The sequence below is a fragment of the Myodes glareolus genome, chromosome 7 (assembly GCF_982192425.1).
Source record: "Myodes glareolus chromosome 7, mMyoGla1.1, whole genome shotgun sequence".
NCBI lineage: Eukaryota > Metazoa > Chordata > Mammalia > Rodentia > Cricetidae > Myodes > Myodes glareolus.
The window spans coordinates 9,518,304-9,540,646 of NC_142032.1; the positions used below are offsets into that span (position 1 = coordinate 9,518,304).

The 22,343-nt window shown below is 38.2% G+C and overlaps 1 long non-coding RNA gene across 1 annotated transcript; it reads right to left on the reverse strand.

Moving 5' to 3' along the window:
• Positions 1-6,428: 6,428 nt before the first annotated feature.
• LOC146893678 (uncharacterized) lies at positions 6,429-18,085 on the reverse strand. The gene is made up of 3 exons (XR_015738240.1): positions 17,962-18,085; positions 12,174-12,217; positions 6,429-8,282 (listed from the first exon to the last, which is right to left on the reverse strand). It is a non-coding gene; the product is annotated as an uncharacterized LOC146893678 (long non-coding RNA).
• Between the last annotated feature and the right edge of the window lie 4,258 nt (positions 18,086-22,343).

A 22,343-nucleotide genomic window follows, 5' to 3' on the forward strand; every position in this document is an offset into this window, starting at 1 on the left:
TTTTCTCATGATTGTATATGTTAATGTAGACATACACATTACCTGTGGGGCTCACATGGAGAGACCATGAATGAAGTTGAAGTTTTTCTGAGCTTGGAACACCTAAACTAATGTAATATGTTCGGGTTCAAGTCATTTTCCTGGAATTTTAATAAGTTAACTTTTCTTTACATATGAGTAAAATGTTTTAATAGATATAAAACACATTTTCTTCACCCATTCACATACTGATAGACATCAGGGCTTCCAGTTCCTTATTATTGTGAATAGTGTTTCAGTGAATGTGAATATACATCTGTCATAGAATGTGCAATTCTGTGGTCAGATTTTTCTTCGGGTCACCAGTTCACAAATAATGACATGAAGACATTACTGATTATGATAGCTAAGCCTTAACTAAGATTTGTTGCAAACTATCTATTATAGCTTAATTAATCTATATTACTTAATCTACATTCTGTTACATGGCTCATCTCCATTCTGCCCATCCTGATCTCTCTGTGTCTTTATGACAACTCCACCTTTCTTCCCAAAGGTCTCTTTATCTCTGCTGGGAAGTGTTGCCTATTCCTTCTGTCTAATGGCCATTCAACTTTTTATTAACCCAATTACAACAATACATCTTCATACAATGTACAAATATCCTACAACATTTCCTCCTTTTGGTATAATGAAAAAGAAAGGTTTTAATTCTAATACAGTAAAATCATATACAATAAAAACAGATATCAAGTAATTAATAAATTCACTATATTCAGTCCATTCAGATTTTTCAAATTAAGAAAGTTACTCCATTATCTATCCTTTCTTAGTGAGTCCAAAATTTTGGAACTAATTTACTTTCCACCATTATTTAGGAAAGCTGTAACTATAATTACCTAGTGTTTAATCTCATCAAAGACCTAATAGGGATATAATATTACCTGAGTAAACAGAAAGTCCAGATCAAACAACTTCCAAAATTATAGAACCATCTGGTGACCTTGACAGACACTCCAAGATTCATCTGTAACATTGGGGCATCCATATTCAGCCCACAGGCATAGAATTTCTTACAGACTTTTTTTTGTGTGTGTGAAGCAGGAAATTTTGAAGGACTGTCTTATATTGGCTTAGCAAAGTTCAACAGTTACCTTATTTTGTGTCTTGTTTGTCCAATTTAGACAGCATACTGTCATCAGACAAGGCAATGCAGTGTCTTGTCCAAATGTCTAGTTTTGCCATATAGAAAGCAAGCTACATATGGAGGTTCTTTGATAGCCATAATCCCTTTTGAACGTAAATTGGTACTGCCAGGAGCAGACATACCTCATTGTCATGCAAAGCTTTAAAATATTAAAATATCTCAAATGCCGTATTCTTTTGATCTCTAAAGTGTTTCAAGACTATCTAATATGTATTTCTAATGACCTTTAAAATATACCAAACATAACAAGTTTAGTTGCTGTTGATGACTAACTACTAACCTCTGTTTCTTAATTATCCTAAACAGTTTTCAAACACTAGAACTTTATGTTACATTTTTAAATGAGATGCACATATAAAATATCTTAAACAAGAGTAGAAACCTATATTCAGTATATTATAGCAAAATAACCTTAAACTTGTATCAGTATACAGAAATCCATACCAATGTAAAATATTTAAGATTAATAGTTGTGTTTTAGTTTTACAGTGTTGTGTCCAGATTATGACCTCCAGAGAGATACCACAGAGAGGCACAGACTGTAATAAGCAAGGTTTAATCAGCATAATACAAACATGTTTGGAACTCATCTCCATCCCCATTACAACAAGGTACAGAGGAGTTGTATCTCCTCTGTGGGGTAAGCTTTTAAAGGCATAACTACAAAGAGACTCTTTGAAAATGCTTTGGCACAGGTACAAGGACTTTTGCTCCTTCCCATTCTGTTAAGTCAGTTTTTTCCTTTTTTTAGAGGAAGGCCACTGTTCTTGAGTTAGGCCATCTTTATCAGCCTATATCAGGTGGGTGGCTGGGCTGAGCTAAGTGACCTTGTCCTCGGAATCTCCTGGGTGGGAGTGGGGAAGGCCACTATCTTCCCGGGAAAACATTCTGCTAGGAAATTTTTTCAGCCCCTTTGAGAATAAGGGGTGATGGTCCCACAACAGTAGGTTCAATAATCTACCCTTTTAACCTAGAATTTCTATATCCCATTTTAAAATTTCTTTAGAAAAGGATCCCTGAATATAAACTCTTGTTTAGTTTCCTTACTTACCATGGCAACCTACTCCCCCAAAATGATGTCGAACAGGGTTTCTCTGTAGCTTTGGAGCCCATTGTAGCCCAGGCTGGCATCAAATTCACAGAGATCTTCCTGCCTCTGCATTCCAAGTGCTGGGATTAAAGTCGTGCACCACCACCGCCGGCTTTTGACAAACATTCGTAATCCACCGAATGACCAAAAGCAGTTAATCCTGCTTCATGGGAATGTAGGCATTATATTGTCCTGTTGTCTAGGGGCAAAGGCTTCTTTAGGGGACCCTGAGAAAATTGTGATAATTGTCAAATCTTGGGAGAGTTAGATGCTTCATTTGTTGACCAGTCTCTGTATAATGGGAAGGTACAGGGTTTATCTAAAATCTGGCTGGAGGAGTTTGTAAGGCTGGATCATCTCAGGTGACACTTTGAAGTTGTTCTAGATGTAGAATTTTGAAGAAACTATGACAGAGACATTCTGTGAGGCTGGATTACTCAGGCTACTGGTCTTTATTTGTGTCTGGTCCTTTTATTTTCTGAAAACACACAAACCTTTAAAGGCAATATATATATCTGCTTTAACACAAGTATGAAATGTGTGGTATGCACAAGTCATCTAAAGATGATTTAGTGTTTGAGCAGGTAAAGGGCATCTTTATAAGTACATTTTGACTGAATAATCAAACTGTAATATAATTTTCTATCCATCCATATGAAAGTCTAGCCTAGTCAGTAGAACATAAGACTCTTAATCTCAGGGTTACATCCTTGTGCCCTACACTGGGCCCCATATGTAGACAGATTTTTCCTTAGGCTACCAGCTTATAAATAATGACAAAGATACTTATTATTAATTATGAAACTTGGCCTTAGCTTAGTTGTGTTCCTAACTAGTTCTTAAAACTTAATTAGCAGGGATTATTTAATCTATGTTCTTCTGCGTGTCTCATTACCTCATCTCTATATTGCTTATCTTGCTTCCTCCATGTCTCTGGCAAATGTGTTTTTCTTCTGCCCAGAGTTCTCTCTCTGCCCAGAAGGTCCCAACTATTGGTCATTCAGCCTTTTATTACACTAATCACAACAATGCATCTTCATACAGTGTACAAATATCCCACAACAGAGTTTCTTGTATATATGTCTAGAATTGGATAGCTGGGTGTCTTAGTTAGGGTTTCTATTGTGAAACAACACCATGGCCCGTGGAAGCTCTCATAAAGGAAGACATTTCATTTGAACTAGCTTAGAGGTTTAGTTCATTATCATCATGTGTAGTAGGAAGGCTTCTTGGTCATTCCAGCTGCTTGACAGCTAAGAAATAACCACACAGAAACCATATTAATTAAATTACTGCTTGGTCTATTAGCTCTAGCTTATTATTGGTTAGCTCTTATATATTAACATAACCCATCTCCATTACTCTGCAGTTCGCCATGTGTCTGTGGCTTACTGGGTAAAAGTCTGTCCAGTGTCTGCCTCCGGCAGGGCTACATGGCTTCTCTCTGACTCTGCCTCCTTTTCTCCCAGCATTCAGCTTAGAGTTCTAACTAAGTTCTACCTTGCTATAGGTCCAAAGCAGTTTATTAATCAATTGTATTCAGAGCATACAGAGGGGAATCCCATATCAATCATGGTGGGACATGGCTCATGGCAACATGCAGACAGACATGATGCTGGAGTGGTTGCTAAGTACTACATCTTGATCCACAGGCAGTAGAAGCAACTGTGTATCACACTAAGTGTAGCTTGACCATAGGAGCCTTCATAGTCCACACCACAGTGACACACTTCTTCCAAAAAGGCCATACCTTTTAAGAGTGCTTCTTCTTATGGGGGCCATTTTCTTTTACCCCACCACACTGAGTCATGCTATAGTTCTATTTTTAATTTTTCCAGGATCTTTTTACCAGTTACCCTGAAAAAAACAGTAATAACAACAGCAAAACAAAACAAAATAAAACTAAAACAAAAACAAAAAAAGACTTACCAATCTATACACAGTATTGATTGAGTTTTTATTTTTCCTTTGAAGCCATTTCATGCAGTCACAGTAGTTTTTGATAAAAACCTGGAAATGCAGTTTATAGATCATTACCCTTGCAATCTTTCTACCTTATAAATCTTTTTCCTTCATTGAATTCTTCCTAAGTGAGGAAGTTAGTGACAATGATGGACAAGAATATTTTGTGCCTTGTCAATTCAAATAAATCTGGAGTTAATAAATGACAACCTCTTTTGTCAGCAAGGATTAACATCTAGTGATGTGTAAAAGAAGACCTGTGTATACATAATTGCAAATAGTGATTATAGTATTTTTTAAGAGTACTCATAAGAAAGCTACAATTTCTTTGGCATAATTCAAGCACACTAAGTACCACTTTCTTTTTACTTTCCAATGGTTATATTTGAAATTGTCTGTAATGTACGATATGATCTCTTAGTCATTATCAACTGAGTATTTTGTAAATTTTTATAAAAACATCATTCTTATTATACAACCTATTGTATGCTTGAAGGTAAGATGAAAGGAAAATTATCTACCACCCAACAATATAGCATAATAGAAGGAAGGGAACATGAGATTACCTGTTGCCCACACTCTGGGCTTACAAAATGAATGAACAGGTATTTATTTTGTTGTTCTTTCACTACAAAAAGAAGTTGATACACATTTTTTCTCCTTTCAAAAAATTTTTATAACTGAAGATATCATATAAAAGTTATTAACAAAGAATGAGTATTGATTTAGATGGAAGGGTAGGTGGGGAGAATTTGAGAAAACCTGGGGGAGGGAAAATCACAATCAGAATATATTTCCAACATTTGAAAAGGTAATTAAAATGTCTTCAAAATACATATTAGTATCTGGAAATAATAAGTGACCAGTAACTCTTACCTGGTAGTAATAAAGCATAAAGTTATTGTACCAAAGTCATTGTATAATGAAATAACTATGTAAGTACATGTTAAGAAAAGTAAATTGCTAATGTTTTAAAGGCAAAAAGTGTGATTTGCTGTGCTTTTGACGTGATTTGAATGTGTGCCCAGGGTCAAGCTGTTAGTGGTTTTGAATGAGCTACAGGATACTAAGGTGGTAGAAGTTCTAGGGGTTGTGGTCTGATAGAAGATAGCACTTTGGTTATAGGGCTTCACTATCAGAATAAAATGGTGGTTTTCTTAAGGGAGTTCATTCTAGCTCTTGTAAGACATGGCTGATACAAGTGAACTTGTCACCTTCCCTGAATCTCGATTTTTCTTTTCACCATGTGGTTTCTCCTTTTGCTCATTTCTGCCGTGCCACCCATTTTGACTTGCTAGAGTAGAAAGTCTTCATTAAGGCTTAGCAGATTTATGTTCCCAATCTCTAAGAACTGTGAATCAAATGAATCTCTTTAATTCATACATTGACTAGCATTGGGTATTTCAAGATATAAGCTTGTTCTCTTAATTTTATCCAACATATTTTTGTTCAGTTCTCCCAAGATAATATACTCCATATTGAAGGCCTTCTAGTAGAAAAGGAATTGTGTGTGAGTAAAGAAGACCAGAGTGCAATGTATAGAAAGAAAGGTACAGCTGTTATAGCTTTTCATTTTGAAAACATAGGATATTGAGCAATGGTGATTTTGCTACTGATGGTGAAATATCAAAAATTTTAAGATATATTTTCTCATGCATAATCGGCAGACTTAGGGTTACATTGCTATATCCATATCCTAGCTCATATCAATTAATAATTATTAATATCATAATAATTATTGACTTTACTTTTATTCATGTGGTCTCTCAAAATTTAATGAGTTCATATATTAAAACAGAGAATGGAAGGTAAGCGATGGTGGATGGAGGAAATACAGAGAGGTACAGCTAAAACTAAGGGTCACTTGGGAGATCCCAATTATAGATATATAATACTGAAGATGTTTCCTGATATATATATATATATATGTGTGTGTGTGTGTGTGTGTGTGTGTGTGTGTGTGTACATGATCTAAATGGAATCACCAAATAACAATAGGAAGAACAGGGTCCTAACTAGACATCTCCCATCAGTAAATAAAGCCTCTGGTTATAGAGCTGAGTTACATCTAATCTATTTGTTGGCATAAGTGGTGCCATGGTAATGTCTAAACAAACTAGGTTATTGCCAATGCTATTAGTTACTGTCCACAAACTGAACGCAAGGACCCATTGCTGAAGATGAGCTACAGAACCTATTGAACATGAAGAAGTCAAGTTGGTGCCTATCTAGAGTATTTGCGTCTACTGTTCATGATACTGAAGGTACTATATATGTTATCAAAGGAGAAAAGAAAACACAAACCTAGGAACAAAACCTTGAATCTATAACGATGACCTCCCTGCAGGAAGTGCTAGGTGGAAAAAAAAGCTTGCAGGACTAACTAACCTGCATCTGACTGGTTATAAGACTTTTTATGAGATGGAACCCATCGCCAGCACTGCTCAGGTGTGCAAGAAATTGTGACCAGATAAGCTGGGAACTAAAGAAAAAACCAAATACTACTATTCTGCTAAAAATTACATAGCAATATGAATCCTAACAACATTAATCTGTACTCACAGATCACTGCCAAGCTCATCCATCATTGGAGAGGCTTTCTCCTGCAGTTGATGAGAACAAATATTGAGATCCATTGCTAAACAATATGGAGAGAGTGAGAACCTTTGGAACACTTTCTCCCAAATGGAAAAATTTCCATCAGATCCCTCCATCCCCCTGCTTAGGGATCAGGGAACTCTGAGTAAGAGGAGATAGGGCAGATCGTAAGAACCAGAGTGAATGGTGTACACCAAGGAAACAAGATACTCTAAACAGCAGGACAGACCCACTTACGAACTCACAGATTGTGGCAGCAAGCACAGGGCTAGAAAAGTGGGCACAAGCCTCCATTCCTAAGGATGAAAGTGAAATACTAGTTTCTCCAATGGAGTCTCATTGGGGATAAAATGACTCTTATGGTCAGACTCCATGCCCAACAGTAAATGGCTAACATTAAACAAACTCAGTGGCATCTTTTGAGGTTATTTGCTTCTTAGCTTTTCTTAGGAGCATTGTAGTTATTTATTTTAGTTTACAGGTTCTTTGTGATATTATGGCTTCCAGCTTTGTCTTATTATGGGATTCTTCTATGTAAGCATGTGTAAGTATGTGTGTGTTCACGTGTGTGTGTGTGTGTGTGTGTGTGTGTAAATGTATGTATGCCTGCATCCATGTATGTTTCTTGTGGTTTTTTTTATTGGTTCTTTTTCTTTCATTTGTTTATTTTGTCCTTTTCTAGTCTATTTCTTTTGTTGTATTTTATTTTATTGTATGTTATTATTATTCATTAGATGCCTATTTATTTCTAAGGAGAGACAGAAAGGATGTGTGTTTGAATGGATGGCGACATGGGAAGGAATTTGGAGGAGTTGAGGAAGGGAAAAGCATATTCAAAACATATTATATGAAAAATATCCATTTTCTATAAAAGAAAATCAGAAAAAAACATGAATTAGATGAGTTCCTATTTTTACATGATTGGCAAAAGTGTTGGTTTAAAAAATCTGTGACATTTTCACTTCTGTTTATTGATAGAGGTGAGTAGGTAGTAGAAACGAGCTAAATCAATTACAGCAATATAAAAAGTGAAGCCAAGTTAACATGCCTTTCATTTACTCTTACTTCAAATCAAAGCTAGGAAAACATTAGAAATTCTTTAGCTTTTAGTAAATTGGGATGAGACTGATCTGGATTACTTGTTCTGAAAGGAATATTTGGGGTCAGTGTTTTCGAGAAAGTGAGAGGTCTAATCTTTGTTGTAGACAAAAGTTCAGTTATATCTTCACCAGGTTTATGAGGGAAACATTACATGTTAGAGAAACAATTCAATATTATGTAGAGTTCAGAATGGTTCAGGTAATTAACTTTTACATATTCAGAGTCTACTTTGTTTCTTAGTCTTCAAAGTCATTGACTTCTTGCTTTCTTAATCTTGTCATTTTCGGTCCTTTATTTGAATGAATATTTCTGTAGATTTTGATTTTTCCTTATAGTTTTTCTGTCCTGGAAGAAATATCACTCATTAATTCTAAATAAGGAAAGAAGTTATCAGAGCATGGAGATTAATATTTTATCAAATAATCTTTAAAATCTTTAGAAATTATCCAAAGAGGAGGATGAACATAGGTCCTATGCTAGGAAAACAGCTTTACTACACAAATCATGAATTGGGGTGGGGAGAAGAAAGTTCTGGATTCTTTTTTCTAGCTAGAGACCACACATTGAGATGCAGACCTGGGGTCCAACAGCGAGATATTAGTAAACTGTAAAAGCTGTGCTTATGAACCTCCTCAGCTTATCTGATAGCAAAGCCCTTTCTCGGATTTCCCTATCATACAGGGAAGCCTCCAGCGATGACCACTCAGATAATATTTTTAGGCAGTTGAATGCCTTTATCTCAATGGCTGTGACTACACTGGTATTCAAGACTTAAGTGTAGCCACAAGTATTTAGACCAATGTGTTTTCTAAAGGTAAAAACTGCATTCTGTTATCTGATTCAACAACTGCATGGGAAGGTTTGCACAAACAAGCAGTTTAACAAGTTTGTTAGCTGTGCATCTTGGCCTAGGGTCCTAGACTAGAGTAGGGTAATTTTCCATGGGGCTTTCCATCAAGAATATCAAATTTTAGTAAAACCTGAAATGGTCTCAGCAAGAATACACAAGGGAGGAGCCTCTGCACTTTCTTGTTCTATCACACATGCACTCAATGCTAAAGGAGAGATGTTGTCTTCTTTGTTGCATCAACTTTGGTAACACTCTGGGCAGGTCGGAATGTACTGGATGTATGCTTTCTGTTACTCTATTCTTCTCCCTCCAAACAGGAATTTAAAATGTTACAATCATTTCCTTTGCTCAGGAGTATGTCATTGCCCAAGGCAAGCAACTCTGCTCTGTTCCCTTCCAGAGATGAGGCAACTTCCCTCATAACTGTGACTCTTCCCTGGGGATGGCTCATTTCTGTGACTGTCTTGTCACCTGGAGTTGGAGTATGGTCCCATGTGGGTGGGATCCAGTGAAAATGTCCAAGAAAACAAGGCAGAACATCTTTCCTCTGTTGCTGTGGTGATTTGAATAAAAATGACCCTTTTAGGCTTATAAGGAGAGGCACTATTAGGAGGTATGGGCTTGTGGGAGTAGGTGTGGCCTTTTGGGAGTAGGTGTGGTTATGTGGAGGAAGTGTGTCACTGAAGATGTATCTGCAGATCTCAGAAACTCAAGCCACACCCAGTAGGACACTTTCTCTTTCTGCTGCTTGCCGATCTGGGTGTAAACCTCTTAGTTACTTCTCTGCTACCATGTCTGCCTGCATGCCACCATTGCTTCCCACCATGTCAATAATAGACTCAACCTCTGAACTTTAAGTCAGACCCAATTAAATGTTTTCCTTCATAAGAATTTTCGTGGTCACAGTGTCTCCTCATAACATCAAAATCCTAAGATGCCACATAGTCTTGGGAGTCATAATATGTCTCTTCTCTTACAGGCTCAGCCTGCTAAGGTTACCTGTATGGGGAAGTGACGTAGGAGGGTCATCTGTCTATGTGTTACTATCATTGGTTAATAAAGAAACTGCCTTGGCTTTTGATAGGACAGCAGCTTAGATAGGTGGAGTAGACAGAACAGAATGCTGGGAGAGAGAAACAGAGTGAGGCAGAGGCAGAGAGCTGCCCGCCATGAAGCTGCCAGGTCAGACGTGCTGAATCTTTCCCAGTAAGCCACAACCTCATGTTGAGATACAGATTATTAGAAATGGGTTGAATAAATATGTAAGAGTTAGCCAATAAGAGGCTAGATATAATGGGCCAGGCAGTGTTTAAAGGAATACAGTTTCCGTGTAATTATTTCGGGTGTAAACTACCCGGGATCCAGGCTGTGGGAACGCGGCCCGCCACTCCTACTACAGGGAAGGGTCATGGGTGTTTCCTTTTATGTTACCTGTCAAAGCCAAATGATGGGTAAAAGAAAAATGGCAAGAGAAAAACTGCACAGCTGCAGTGAATTTAGCCCAGAAACAGCCTAAAGGCTTTAAGTACTCATTTAAGATGAGTACTAATTACTGTATTTTCAGAATGTCACGATCAAAAGCACAGATGTTACATCTTTAGGAAGGTTATTATTCCCAAGTAATAATGGGAAAATAAATATATAAAAGAAGCAAAAAAGTTTCTTACTTAGTGACTCTAATTTGTATTTTAGTATGGTTTGTTTAAATAGATTTATTATAATTTATTGTAATTATTAGACTTGTCAAGAAATTAGAATTTTATTTAGTTACACACAGAGTTTAATATTTTCTTCTTTCTTCCTATCTTGCCTTGTCCCTCCCAGTGGAGGAGAAGGACACCTTTGCATTGTAGGCAGAGACTGCTCATTCATTTTCCAGCTGCCCAGAGCTGAATATCACACAGAAACTACATTAATTGGAACATTGCTTGGCCAATGATTCAGGCAGATTTCTAGCTAGCTCATGCATCTTAAATTAACCCATTTATAGTAATCTGTGTATCTCCACAAGGCTGTGGCTTGTCGGTAAATGTTCTGGGTGTCTGTCTCCTTGACAGCTGCATGGTGTCTCTCTGACTCCACCTACTTTCTCGCTATATCTTGGATTTCCTGCCTGGCTTTGCTCTGTTAAGCCATTGGCTGAAACATCAACCAATAAAACAACACATAAACAGAAGGTCTTCCCACATCGTGCATCTCTGATATGTTTGTTAGAATGGGTAATTAAGCATGTAATTTGAGTACATAGAGAAGACACACACACACACACACACACAGCACTATGAAAGTTTCTGGCTTCTTGTGGTTTGAGTGCAAAGAGAAAATAGGATTCTCCTGTTGTGTTATATTGTGCTTGTATTCTCACAAAGAAAACTTGCCTGGTGATCAGAGAGTGAAGTTAGCCACTAGGTAATCATAGAAGTCTAAAATTGCATACAGACAGGAGACAGAGAGTGCTAAGGCTGGGCAGAGAGACCAAGTGATAATGAGGGCAAGGAGATGGGATCTTGGGTCTTCTCAGTCTGGGGATTCAGAGAGGTAAAAAGTCTTTGGTGGTTGCTGCTCTGCTTCTCTGATCTTTCAGCGTTTACTCCAATATCTGACTCCATGTTTCTTATTGAGAAGACTAATTAGTCTCATGCTTCACCCAGCCACTCCCATTCCCCTTCCTATCCCATCCCATTGAATATTCCTGGAATCCTGGACAACAACTTCTGACTTTGCATGGCCCCAGAGGACTGCAAAACTGATGAGGGTCCAGAGTTCTGAGTTTCCTCTCTAGTGTGTCCCTTATGACCAACAACTCTTTTTAAGTGAAGCAGTTGCCTCTAAACATGGAAACTCTCTCACTGACCCTTTTTTTCTCAAATGGAGGCCAAGTCCAGAACTGCCCCTTCCCACAACTGCTCTGCATGAATGCATACAGTGCTACTCGGGTCTGGGATCCAACTATCAAGAATTTGAAATTTGACAGCAGCACCATGTTTCTCTAGCTGTGTTGTAAGGAGAATGATGCTCACCATTGGCAGAGTCGGGAGAAAGAAGGTTATGCAAACCAAGAGAGTGAAACCCATCTAAACCATTCCAGAAGGTGCTGAAGCTAATCCGCTACAGTTTTGATCCAGTAAAAGACTTACCACACTGACAAATTGTAGTGCACTCTTGTCTTCAAAGCAGAAAAGAACAAAACAAAGGCATGTGGAATGAGTAGAGAAAAGGCTTCCTAGCTAGATGCAAACAGGTGACAAATGGAAAGGGTGAAGTCAACAAGTATCAAAAGTACGATGGAATTGGAGGAGGCCATTAGATGTAAGAGTTTCTGTAATTCAATTATGTCACTGCTGTTCTTAGGAAATATATTTGTTAGTTGAGAAAACTGTACTCACCTTCCCCTTGCCCACCCTTTTCAAACGGCAAGTGTCCAGAGAACCTATAAGAAACAGACACATTTAATTTCAACTTGCTTCTTGTTAAATGCAGTTTCACTAGATTGGTACCTTTCCCTGTTTCCAGTGGCAACTGCCAGAACCCATTTTAGATTAACCAAGCTGGTACCTTTCCCTGTTTCCAGTAGCAACTGTCAGAGCCCTTTTCAGTTCTTCTAGGCTGGTACCTTTCCCTGTTTCTAGTGGCAACTGCCACAACCCTTTTTCGAAAGATATTGTTTTATTTCATTGTACTTCTCTTCAGCTTTTTATTTTAAAGTCAAAGTTGTGCACATTTCATCATTACCATCTGCTTCTCAGTTTTCAATTGCTTGGGGAAATAGTCAAACATTGTAAATGCTAACCATGATAATGACATTTAGGGTGAGATCATCTACAGTTGCCAGGCAGCTCTACCTTTGTATCAGAGGTTATGATTTTACACCATTCTTGGAGTAGCTTTATCAAATAATTGAATCAGAAATTCTTTCCATTTAGATTTGAGAGACTATTGTCTTTATTTCCTAACTCCATCTCCCATCTTTTTATCATAACTATGAAAATTAATCCTGTAATTTAAACCTGAATGATTTCATACTATTTGAATAGCTTCCTGGGTACTTTAGTAATTAATCAAAGTTCTGTATTTAAGTAGAAAATCAAAATTTCTGAAATAGGTTAACCTTTAAGGTACAAGCTTGAAAAGTTTAAAAGTTTGAATTTGAATTACATTCTCCTTTTAATGTTATCCAAGTTAGAAGTGGATGTCCTAGTCCTGAGAAGGGGCAGAGATAATATGTTCCTTTATTAATGTGGAACATACTTTTTGCTCCTTTGTGTCATCTTGATTACTGTTATTTTCTAGTTAGAAAATTGAAACAATGATGTGTCTTTTGATACTGGCCAAACATTCTTCCAGAAAAAAGAAATACCAAGCCCCAAAAGATGCTGTCTATGTGAGGACCAGCCAAATCAGCGAGATTCAAGGCCACATTAAAGATGCATGACTTTCTTTTATATTAAATGATGCCTTGGTCAACAAAAATTAAGTTCCATGATGCTTAATGTGAAAGAATAGGGTTTATTATTATTGTGCATGTGAAAAAAAGGAGCATATATCACTTCTCAGTCTTTTGGGTAATATCAAGTGTAAAAAAAGTAGCATATGAGTATTCTTTAATATATTCAAGGTTCATTTTTATTTCAAAATGTTTTAAGATATCCAGAAGAGCACAAAGATCCTGAGGACTCTGAGCACTGTTCAGTCAGATTGCTGAATATTATCATCTTACAAATTGACTTCAGATTTGTTTAAAAATAAAAGGATGACATCAGTGCCATTTTATTGACTCAAATATAGGCCTTATGGGATGTTTACAAACTTTTCAATTTATTACTTGCTTTAGCAAAGACACATCCAGATTCTGTGTTGCATTTCGACATTATGTGCCTGCCAATCTGTGAGATAAAGCCCTTTCTTTCCAGTTCATCATTCCATCTGGATTCCAAAGAATCTGTAAGCGCCTTGTTTCTATGCTGCCACGACTTAATTAAAGCAAAAAAAAATCCTACAGCCTGATCTAAAAGGCATAATCAGAAAGAATGTCCTGAACATATACTGATTATTTCAAGTGCTCCAATTTATGCGCTACCACCCATCCAGTTTTAAAGGTCACTCTAGGAAAACATGGATCACCATTTGTGTGAAACCTGCCTGCTCCAAAAATATCACTGCTAATGTCATCAAAGGGAGTAGATGCAGTGTATATCCCTTGTCACTGGATGTCACAGACTGCCATTTTAAAAACTGAGTCACTTTATATGACATCACCACTGGCCCAGCTCACTGGTAATACCCTAGTGATGGTGAACAAAGCTATTACGCCGTGCTATTGTGACACTAAGATTTCCAAAGTTCAGAGTTTTAGCATTGAAAAATGGAGCCCTAATAAACTGATGGAGCACTGACTATCTACTATTCAGTCACAAGTGCAAGGTTTTAAATTTCCTTTGGTTGTCTTCAAAGTTAGACTTAGTGCATTTCATAGGACTAAAACATATGTCAGGCTCTCTAGACACAGAAAAAAAAAATGTTCATGCTTTTTACCCAAAAGCCATAGTCTTTGCCTCAACAAGAGGTAAACCTGTTCCAGCTGTTTTGTAGGCACCTGCATCTTCCTGGGGAAAGAATGCTGCTGCTACATCAGGAGTCCGGGCTGGTGGAGACTCGGATCCAGTCACTCCAGAAACTGGGGGAGAACCTCAGGTGTTGTAACCAACATGCTTCCTTTCCCTCATTCTGGGCATCCTCCCCTTTTGACTGGCTTGACCTTATTATGGAATCCCCCTAACTCCATTCTCAACTACTTATTATTTTCTTGGTGCTTCTTCCCTCCTGTGCTTTCTCCAAGAATGGATTTGCAAGGTTTCCTGGGTAATGGTCAACCAAATTCTTTACTCAAACCTCCTGCTGTGCATCAGCCCCCTGACTCCTGATTCCCCCTCCCCATGTTGTTCTATGCCACCAGAAAGTAGCCTGATTTGAACCTGTGCCCAGATAGCTCAAAACGTCAGGATGCTCAGTTGGAGCCTCCAACTCACACCAGCTTTGTCCGGAAAGCCCCATTCCTGTCTCTGTCTCTCCAAAATCCATCTGAGACCAAAAAACCTGCCCAGAAGTTGCTCCCCACAGATTTACTGTCATAACTTTCCAATTTAGCTTGATCTGGTTTACTAACTCAGCAGAACAACTTATTGGGAGGAAGAAAACCCATCACTGAGTTGAACAGCACCTGGTCAGTGAACCTCTCCTTTCCAGTATGTAATTATACTTGGAGTCATTTAGCAACCACTGGGATTACAGGCATGCTGAACCAGTCTGCCTTGGCTACAAACTGGTTTGTAATCAGGAGCATTGGTAAACAGCTTAAATTTTTATCTTTGGAAAGGAAAGCAAGTGACAACCAGGTGACAGTGTTAAGTCAGGGTCAAACTGGATTTGTTTATAGCTCTCTCTCTCTCTCTCTCTCTCTCTCTCTCTCTCTCTCTCTCTCTCTCTCTCATAACTTGTGTTCACCAAGCACACCCAGATAGACCTAGTAGCTCCACTGGACACTGACCCTGAGTATGTGGGGAGAATCTTTAGCCCTCCTGATTTACAGATGTGACATTTTCCAATATCTGATCTGTTTTTCTGCTGGGGCATCTCAGAGTGAAAGACTCTGAGGAAGTTAACTATAAGGTGAACACACAATCTTTTAGTATGCCCCTGGAATCTAAAAAAGAGGAAAATCTGAGTTTAAGGCTCTAGCCTCACAAAACACTACAAGCAAATATGTCTAGACCTGTATTTTCTTTCAAAGTCCTTATGCCTAAAAACATTTAAAAAGTAAAGCTCAAAAAAAGAGCTTTTTCTTAACTCTGAAAGAATTGCAAGGTAAGGGATTAGACTCAAATGTAAAGGAATTAAATTTTGTCTGGACTTCTTACTTTTGAGAGTGTCAGAGTCCTATAAATGATAATTTATTTTAAAATAAATAGCCTACTGAAGAAAGAAAGTGCTTCTTCACCATCTTCTCTGAATCATTCTTCACTGCTAAGTTTAGGAGCTTCACTCCTTTGAGAGAGGTTTAAAATTCCACCTTAAAATTTATTTTGAGCATAAAACATACAAGCAGATATAACAGTGATAAGTGCTTGGAAAATATGTATTTAAAGGTAGATATGCCCTTCTTCGTGTATAGCGGAGCTTGGCTCTGCTAACATTGCTCATTGCCCAGCTTTCATTAATCAAGTGCCAGTGCTGTGCCACTACCCCAGTGCAAAATGTGGATAAATAGTGTAGATATGATTCCCTCTTCCAGAGAGTTAGATATGTCCTGGGAGGTCAGATGGCAACACTACAACTGGATTATCATTCGGAAAGGGCACCCCCTCTCTTTAATTCTGTTTTTACTCCTTCACTTTCATCTCTTCTGACCTTCTTCAGTCTTCTGCTCCTTCTCTCCACCCTCCTGATAACGCCTTCCAAGTCTACAGGACAGGACAGTGTGTGCCATTGACCCGTCTGACTGAGGGAGTCTCACATCTCCTAAGGAGAAACTGGGTGAAACTACATAATGTAAGGCCAAAATCTCAGTCATGGTGTAGAGTAGGAGGAACGGGGCACTGAAGCAAGACTGAAGAAGGCACTGAAGATGGATAGCAGAGAAAGAAAGGCCTAGCTTCGAATATCTGAAATTACTAGTCCTGTATATGTGCCTAAATAAAAAGGGCAGTTTTAAAACCATGATTTTCTTTTATTAAAAAACAAGCTAAAAGTAGAAAAAGTTATCACTTAGATAGTGCGTTTTGGGTACAATTCATGAACTGAAGTCAAAGAAGCTCAGTGTAATTATGAAGGAATTATTCTACAGAGAATGTGGGTCATGATAAACTTCAAGACTGATGTGCCAGCCCCTTCTTCTGCCTCAATACAACCCTTAATCCATTGTCAAATGTCATTCTAGATAGCAAATAGGAACACACACACACACACACACACACACACACATATGGAGAGAGAGAGAGAGAGAGAGAGAGAGAGAGAGAGAGAGAGAGAGAGCATAAATGTTTTAGAACTGTGGAGTGTAAGTGCTTTCTGTTGTAATTATTTGGCTCTTCCTCTGAAAGTTCTGAAGTTATAGTGTGGTTGTGTTCTAATGAAAATAAATTTTTTTCTTACAAGTATTTTTATTGGGAAAAATGTGGCTCATAACTTTAACTTGCTGTAGTGGTAAAAGATAAGGATCGGAGAGATGCACAAAGGCAGCAACATAGGAATGAACCTGAACTTTGTGGCCAACTTACTCAAGAATAACTTGTGAGGTAGTTGCATTTGCATTATATGTCTTTAAGCATTGTTTTCCCAGATAAGATATTGAAATTTTCTCCACATGCAGTCAAATATAATTATCAGGGGGAAAAGTTTTTAGAGCTACAGAAAATCCTAAGGACAGAGTATCTTACTGCTGAGTTTTTGAGTGGGAAGCATATGATTTCATAGTGAAACAAAACACCTGCTTTCTATCTCCGTGAGCACCCTTCAGTGAGATGCACATCTCCTTCCCATAGTTTCTCTGTCCTCTTAGGAATTCTCCTCCTTATCTTTGTGTCTTAGGATGGCTTGAGAGGCTGGGTCTGTTTTCCCTGAGAGGCCTCCAGTTAGCACACAAACTTCTCCATAGTCTTGCATGAATGTCGAGCCTGCCCCTTCATGACAGATGACAGCAGCAGGCACTCTACCTGCTTTGATGGTAGCTGCTAACACAGACTGTTAAAACCATGTGTAGAAATGAGGGTAAAATAGTGGTTGAGAGGAAGGCCTTTTTTTAAAAAAAAATCACAATTTGCTCCTGATGTATCTTTATCTTTCTCTTAGGGAGCAGCCAGGGGTCCATCAGGCCTTGTGGGACAGTCAAGCAGCAGCTTCTTCCAGCCTATCCCCACAAACACCGTCACTATGAGTAAAGAGTGCTCTCTCTTCAAGAAGAGGCAAGTGACGGCTGTCTCAGAGGGGTCAGTGCTTTTGTGCTCCTCCCTCTGCTCTGCCACTGTATTTTCAGGACAGAATGGGGGAAGAAAAGGGACTTCTGTGCTACGAACCTGGGAGGGGCCTTTTAGTTTAGGCCTTAAGTCACTGACTATCGGCGAATCAATCCCACACCAGTTATGTTTTAAGGGGTTATTTATTTTGGGGGGTAAAACTTACATACACCATAAACCATCAGGAAGGGAGCCTAGTCGCTGGAGCAGGAGCCAGGAGCAGGAGCCAGGAGCAGGAGCCGGGAGCAGGAGCCGGGACCAAGCACCGGAACCAAGAGCCGGAACCAAGACGGCCTGATCCGGATCTGCTTCTCTTTTTAAAAGAGAAATATACCACGCCCCAGTGGGCTGGTATTTCAGCAGCTATTGGCTGACGGAGCGGAAGTCGCTCCCCGCTGCACTGTGGTCTCATATTTCAGCGACTATTGGTTGAGGCAGCGGAAGTTACTCCCATAACAACTGACCTTCCATTTCTGAAGCAATTTGTAATTGTAAGGCTGTTCTCAGTTCTTCATATTCCTTTGACTTTCTCTCTGACTCCAACAAAGATAAAACTAAAATTCTATTTCAACTTTATGTTTTTCCCCCGAGGTCCATACTATTCGAAGACAAAATTGCAAATGGAGAGACCAGGAAGTCCAACGTGTCTATCCGCCAGTACCAGGACCTCTGCTGCACTAGAAATCCCACATTTGGGGTATTCTTTAAAGATCTTATTCTTTAAAGATCTCTGGGCTGGAGAGCTGAGAGCAAACCAGATTGTCACAGGCAACCAAACTGTTGCTGTTGTACTGGGACATCTTTTTTTTTTTTTCTTTTATTTTTTTTCTTTTTTTCTTATTAAATTATAAAAGTTTCCATTTCAGCCCCTCCTCCCAACACCCTCCCACTCTCCCCACTCCCTCTCCTCCTCCCTCTCTATCCCCTAGAGCAGTCAGGGTTTCCTGCCCTGTGGGAAGTTCAAGTTCCTCCCCCCTCCCTCCAGGTCCAGGAAAGGTGAGAGTCCAAACAGACTGGAGCGCCAAAATCCAGTATATGCAGAGGAAGCAAGTACCAGTGTCATTGTCAATGGCTTTTCAAAAAGGCTCCGGGCCAGCCACATTCAGAGAATCTGGTTGGATCACGTCCTCGTTCAGTCCCAGTCCAACAGGCCTTGGTGAACTCTCATTATATCAGTTCCCTTGTATCAGTGGGTGCTCGCATCCCTCGCAGTCCTGATTACTTTTTTAATTTTCTTCATCTTTCTGTTCCTCATTTGGACCGTGGATTGCTCAGTTCGGTGTTCCAATATGGGTCTTCATCTGTATCGCCATCCAACGTCGGATGAAGGTTTCCTCTGCCCTTGCCTTCTTTGCTCACGTTCTCTTTCCTTCTGCCTCTTATTTGGACCTAGGGAGCTAGGTCCAGTGTTCCAACGTGGTTCTCCGCCTCCATCTCCATCCATCGCCAGATGAGGGTTCTATGGTGACATGCAAAATATTCATCTTGACAGGGTCAGAAGCATACAGGGAAACAATGCATTCAAGCTAACACCTGCTCCTCAGTGGACATATTGCTATAAAAATAAAGATTATACCTCCTTTTCCCCATACTTCTGTTTGAGGATAATTGAGAGATTGCACAAGTTGGGTCCTGGTCTGAACAGTTCCAGGATTGTTTGGTAACCTAAGTCATCTACAATACATTTATTTGACCATTCTATAATTTACTCTTGTTTTCCATATCTACTGAGTATCATTGTTTCAGGGTTTATGATTCAACAGAACCTGTCAGCTATTGTCCTCACTGGTTTACTTTGCAGCTGTATTACCATATATTGCTGAACTATCAAAATAAACAATTGCTCAATCTTTAAGAACTCCTCTAATAAGAATAAGACATGTACAAACTTGCTCTTGCCAAGGGGTTCACCTGTACCTCTAGAATCTGACTTTTTTTAAAAACAAGAGTAATATGGTAAGTGACAGTCCCTTGTTTTAAAACCAATAGAATACATCTACTTCATATAGCTCAGTAAAGGACTCTACTGGAATTCTATTTGATAATTCTAGATCAAAAGAGAAGAGCAAAGCAAGCTTAAAACAAATGTTACCTCTCATGTCTCTGTTTAATGAATTTATTGTTACATTTTCTGACTACGTCACAAAGTCTCCCAACCTGTGACTTTTACAACATCCTTGAAGAATCTGTCTTAAGGGTGGAGTCAAGTTCTACCCAATGAATTCCTGGTTTTCTCTTGGATGTTTTTTTACTAAACTTCATTAATTCTTGTGTTTTATTTTTTAGATTATTTAATTTTATTATTATTGTGTGTATATGATGTATATTCATATATGTCTGTGTGTTTGTGTGATTTCAGGTTGGGAGAATTTTGTGCTTGCAAGTTTTGTTATTTGCTACTTTAAGAAAAACTGTAAATTAATTTATATCATTGGTTTTTGCCTAGTATTTCCTTTTGGATAAAATGCTGAAATTCATCTCATCAAAGTAAATTATGTATATCTCTACAACCTTAAGTTCTGTTATATAATGCTGTAGTATTCATTTAATTTTTGATATGAGTACTGATTTTGTTTCCTTACATAGTGACTGTTTTGTACTTGTATCTCAATGTAATAAAATGCTGTATCTGTCATGTTGCTGAAAACATGTTGTACCATACGTGCTAAGAAATGAAACTTGAAGCCAACCTTAGAAACAACTGGCTCTCATAGAACCACAGGCCGTGTTTGAGTTTATTGATCGGCACCTTTCTCTTGTACCTTCATAAGGCACATACCGTATCTCTTTTTAAATCTAACCATGCTTAACAACTCCAATGGAATCTTTCCACTTTTGAAAATCAGAATAGCAGCAGTATTATTGAAGCAATGCTAAGGGTGAGTGTGCGTGCGTGTGTGTGGGGGTAGTGTGATTATTATTGTTGTTCAATCTTTCCCTGCATCTTTTTGCTTCTACATCGTTCTGTGATCATGAATGCCAAGGTAAAATCTAATGTAATTACAATTTGTTTAGGAAACTAACTTCATGATGAATTATAATAATGACTAATTTTTGTTTCTATCCTTGACATTCTCTTCAGTGATTCTCTTTTTAACCGTCCTTTTTTCTTGCCTTCTTTCTTAAGCAATCACTTAACTCCATTGAATTATTCATTGTAGACTTATTTAATGTAACTTTGTTTTTTACTTGAAGGACAAATGGAGTCATCTGGGAAAACACACATCACTGTTAATGAGTTTTCATTTAAATAAATAATATAGTCAAAGATAATATGTTATCTATGCCAGGGAACTGCATGAAATATTTGGTTTGTCCTTGATCTTCTTACTGATGGCGCAGGCTCCTAGAGAAGGTTGGTCTTGGATTAGAATCCACTTAATTCTCGACTTTAGTTGAAATTCTTTAATTCCTGATTTATATTGGTTGGTTGAAATAATTATCCATTATCCATGTATATTTAAAGGCTTACTATTAAAAGAAATTCAAGTTTACTTCTGTACCAAAGTTAATAGACATAACGTCCTGGTTTATTTTTGATACTTTTATTTTTTTCCTGTTCATAGGCAGAGCTATGACTCATCACCCTAGGCAAACTCTTGCATGAAATGCAAAATTACTTTTATTTTCTTTATTACACTAAAAATAAAAACAAGTGAACCACAGTGAAAAATTCATTGTGGTTATTTACCTTTATTTGCTTTTAAAAACAACATTAGCAACTTCCTCTTAGACAAGTTAATTTGCAGCTCCTGCATATCTCTTTTTTTATTGTGAATCAAGGATGTCAGTAGTGTCAGGAGATTTTGTCACCTTCAGATCGGGCATTTGATTTTTATTCTGTGGAGTCTGGATTCAATAACTTTTCTTGATCATTGGGTTATCTGGTCAACAATGATCTCAGACCAAACAAATTCATGTCTAACAGCCTGTCCGGAAAGATTGTTTCAGACTGATACCTCGTTATGTTTTTATTAGATGGTGGTTTTTCCATCATCTTTTCTAATATTTTTCTAGGACCTGTGTGCATAGAGCTTGCTTCATGTTGTTACAAACAATGCCTTTCTCAGAACTTTTTATTCACGTTGTTTTTTCAGACCTTAATTTCTTCTTTTTGCCCCATGGATATGCATTTCTAAAATCAATCCCCTAATCCCCACAATCCTGCAGTTTCTCTGTTCTTGCTTTTGTTTTTGATTTTTGGCTTACTGTCACTGAGACAGAATGTTATGCTGATGTACAGAAATATCAGAAATACTGGATGGAGGAAAATGCATTTGATGCCACTAGAAAGATGTACACAAAGACCTTAAAAGTGTACCAAATGAGAAACGTGCCTAATAGAATGCCCATCGGAACCTAGCTTTCCAGACCCTTGCATAAAGCCCAGGTCTCCATTTTAAAGCATTATAGCTATCTACTGGGCTTAATTGTCATATTTTGAGAGAAAAAAAAAGAAAACAAATAGGAGGCTTAAGGAATGAAGCTGTAGTGATAAAGAGGCTTGAAGAAAACCTCTTCGTGTTTCCAATCTGAGCTTTACATTGA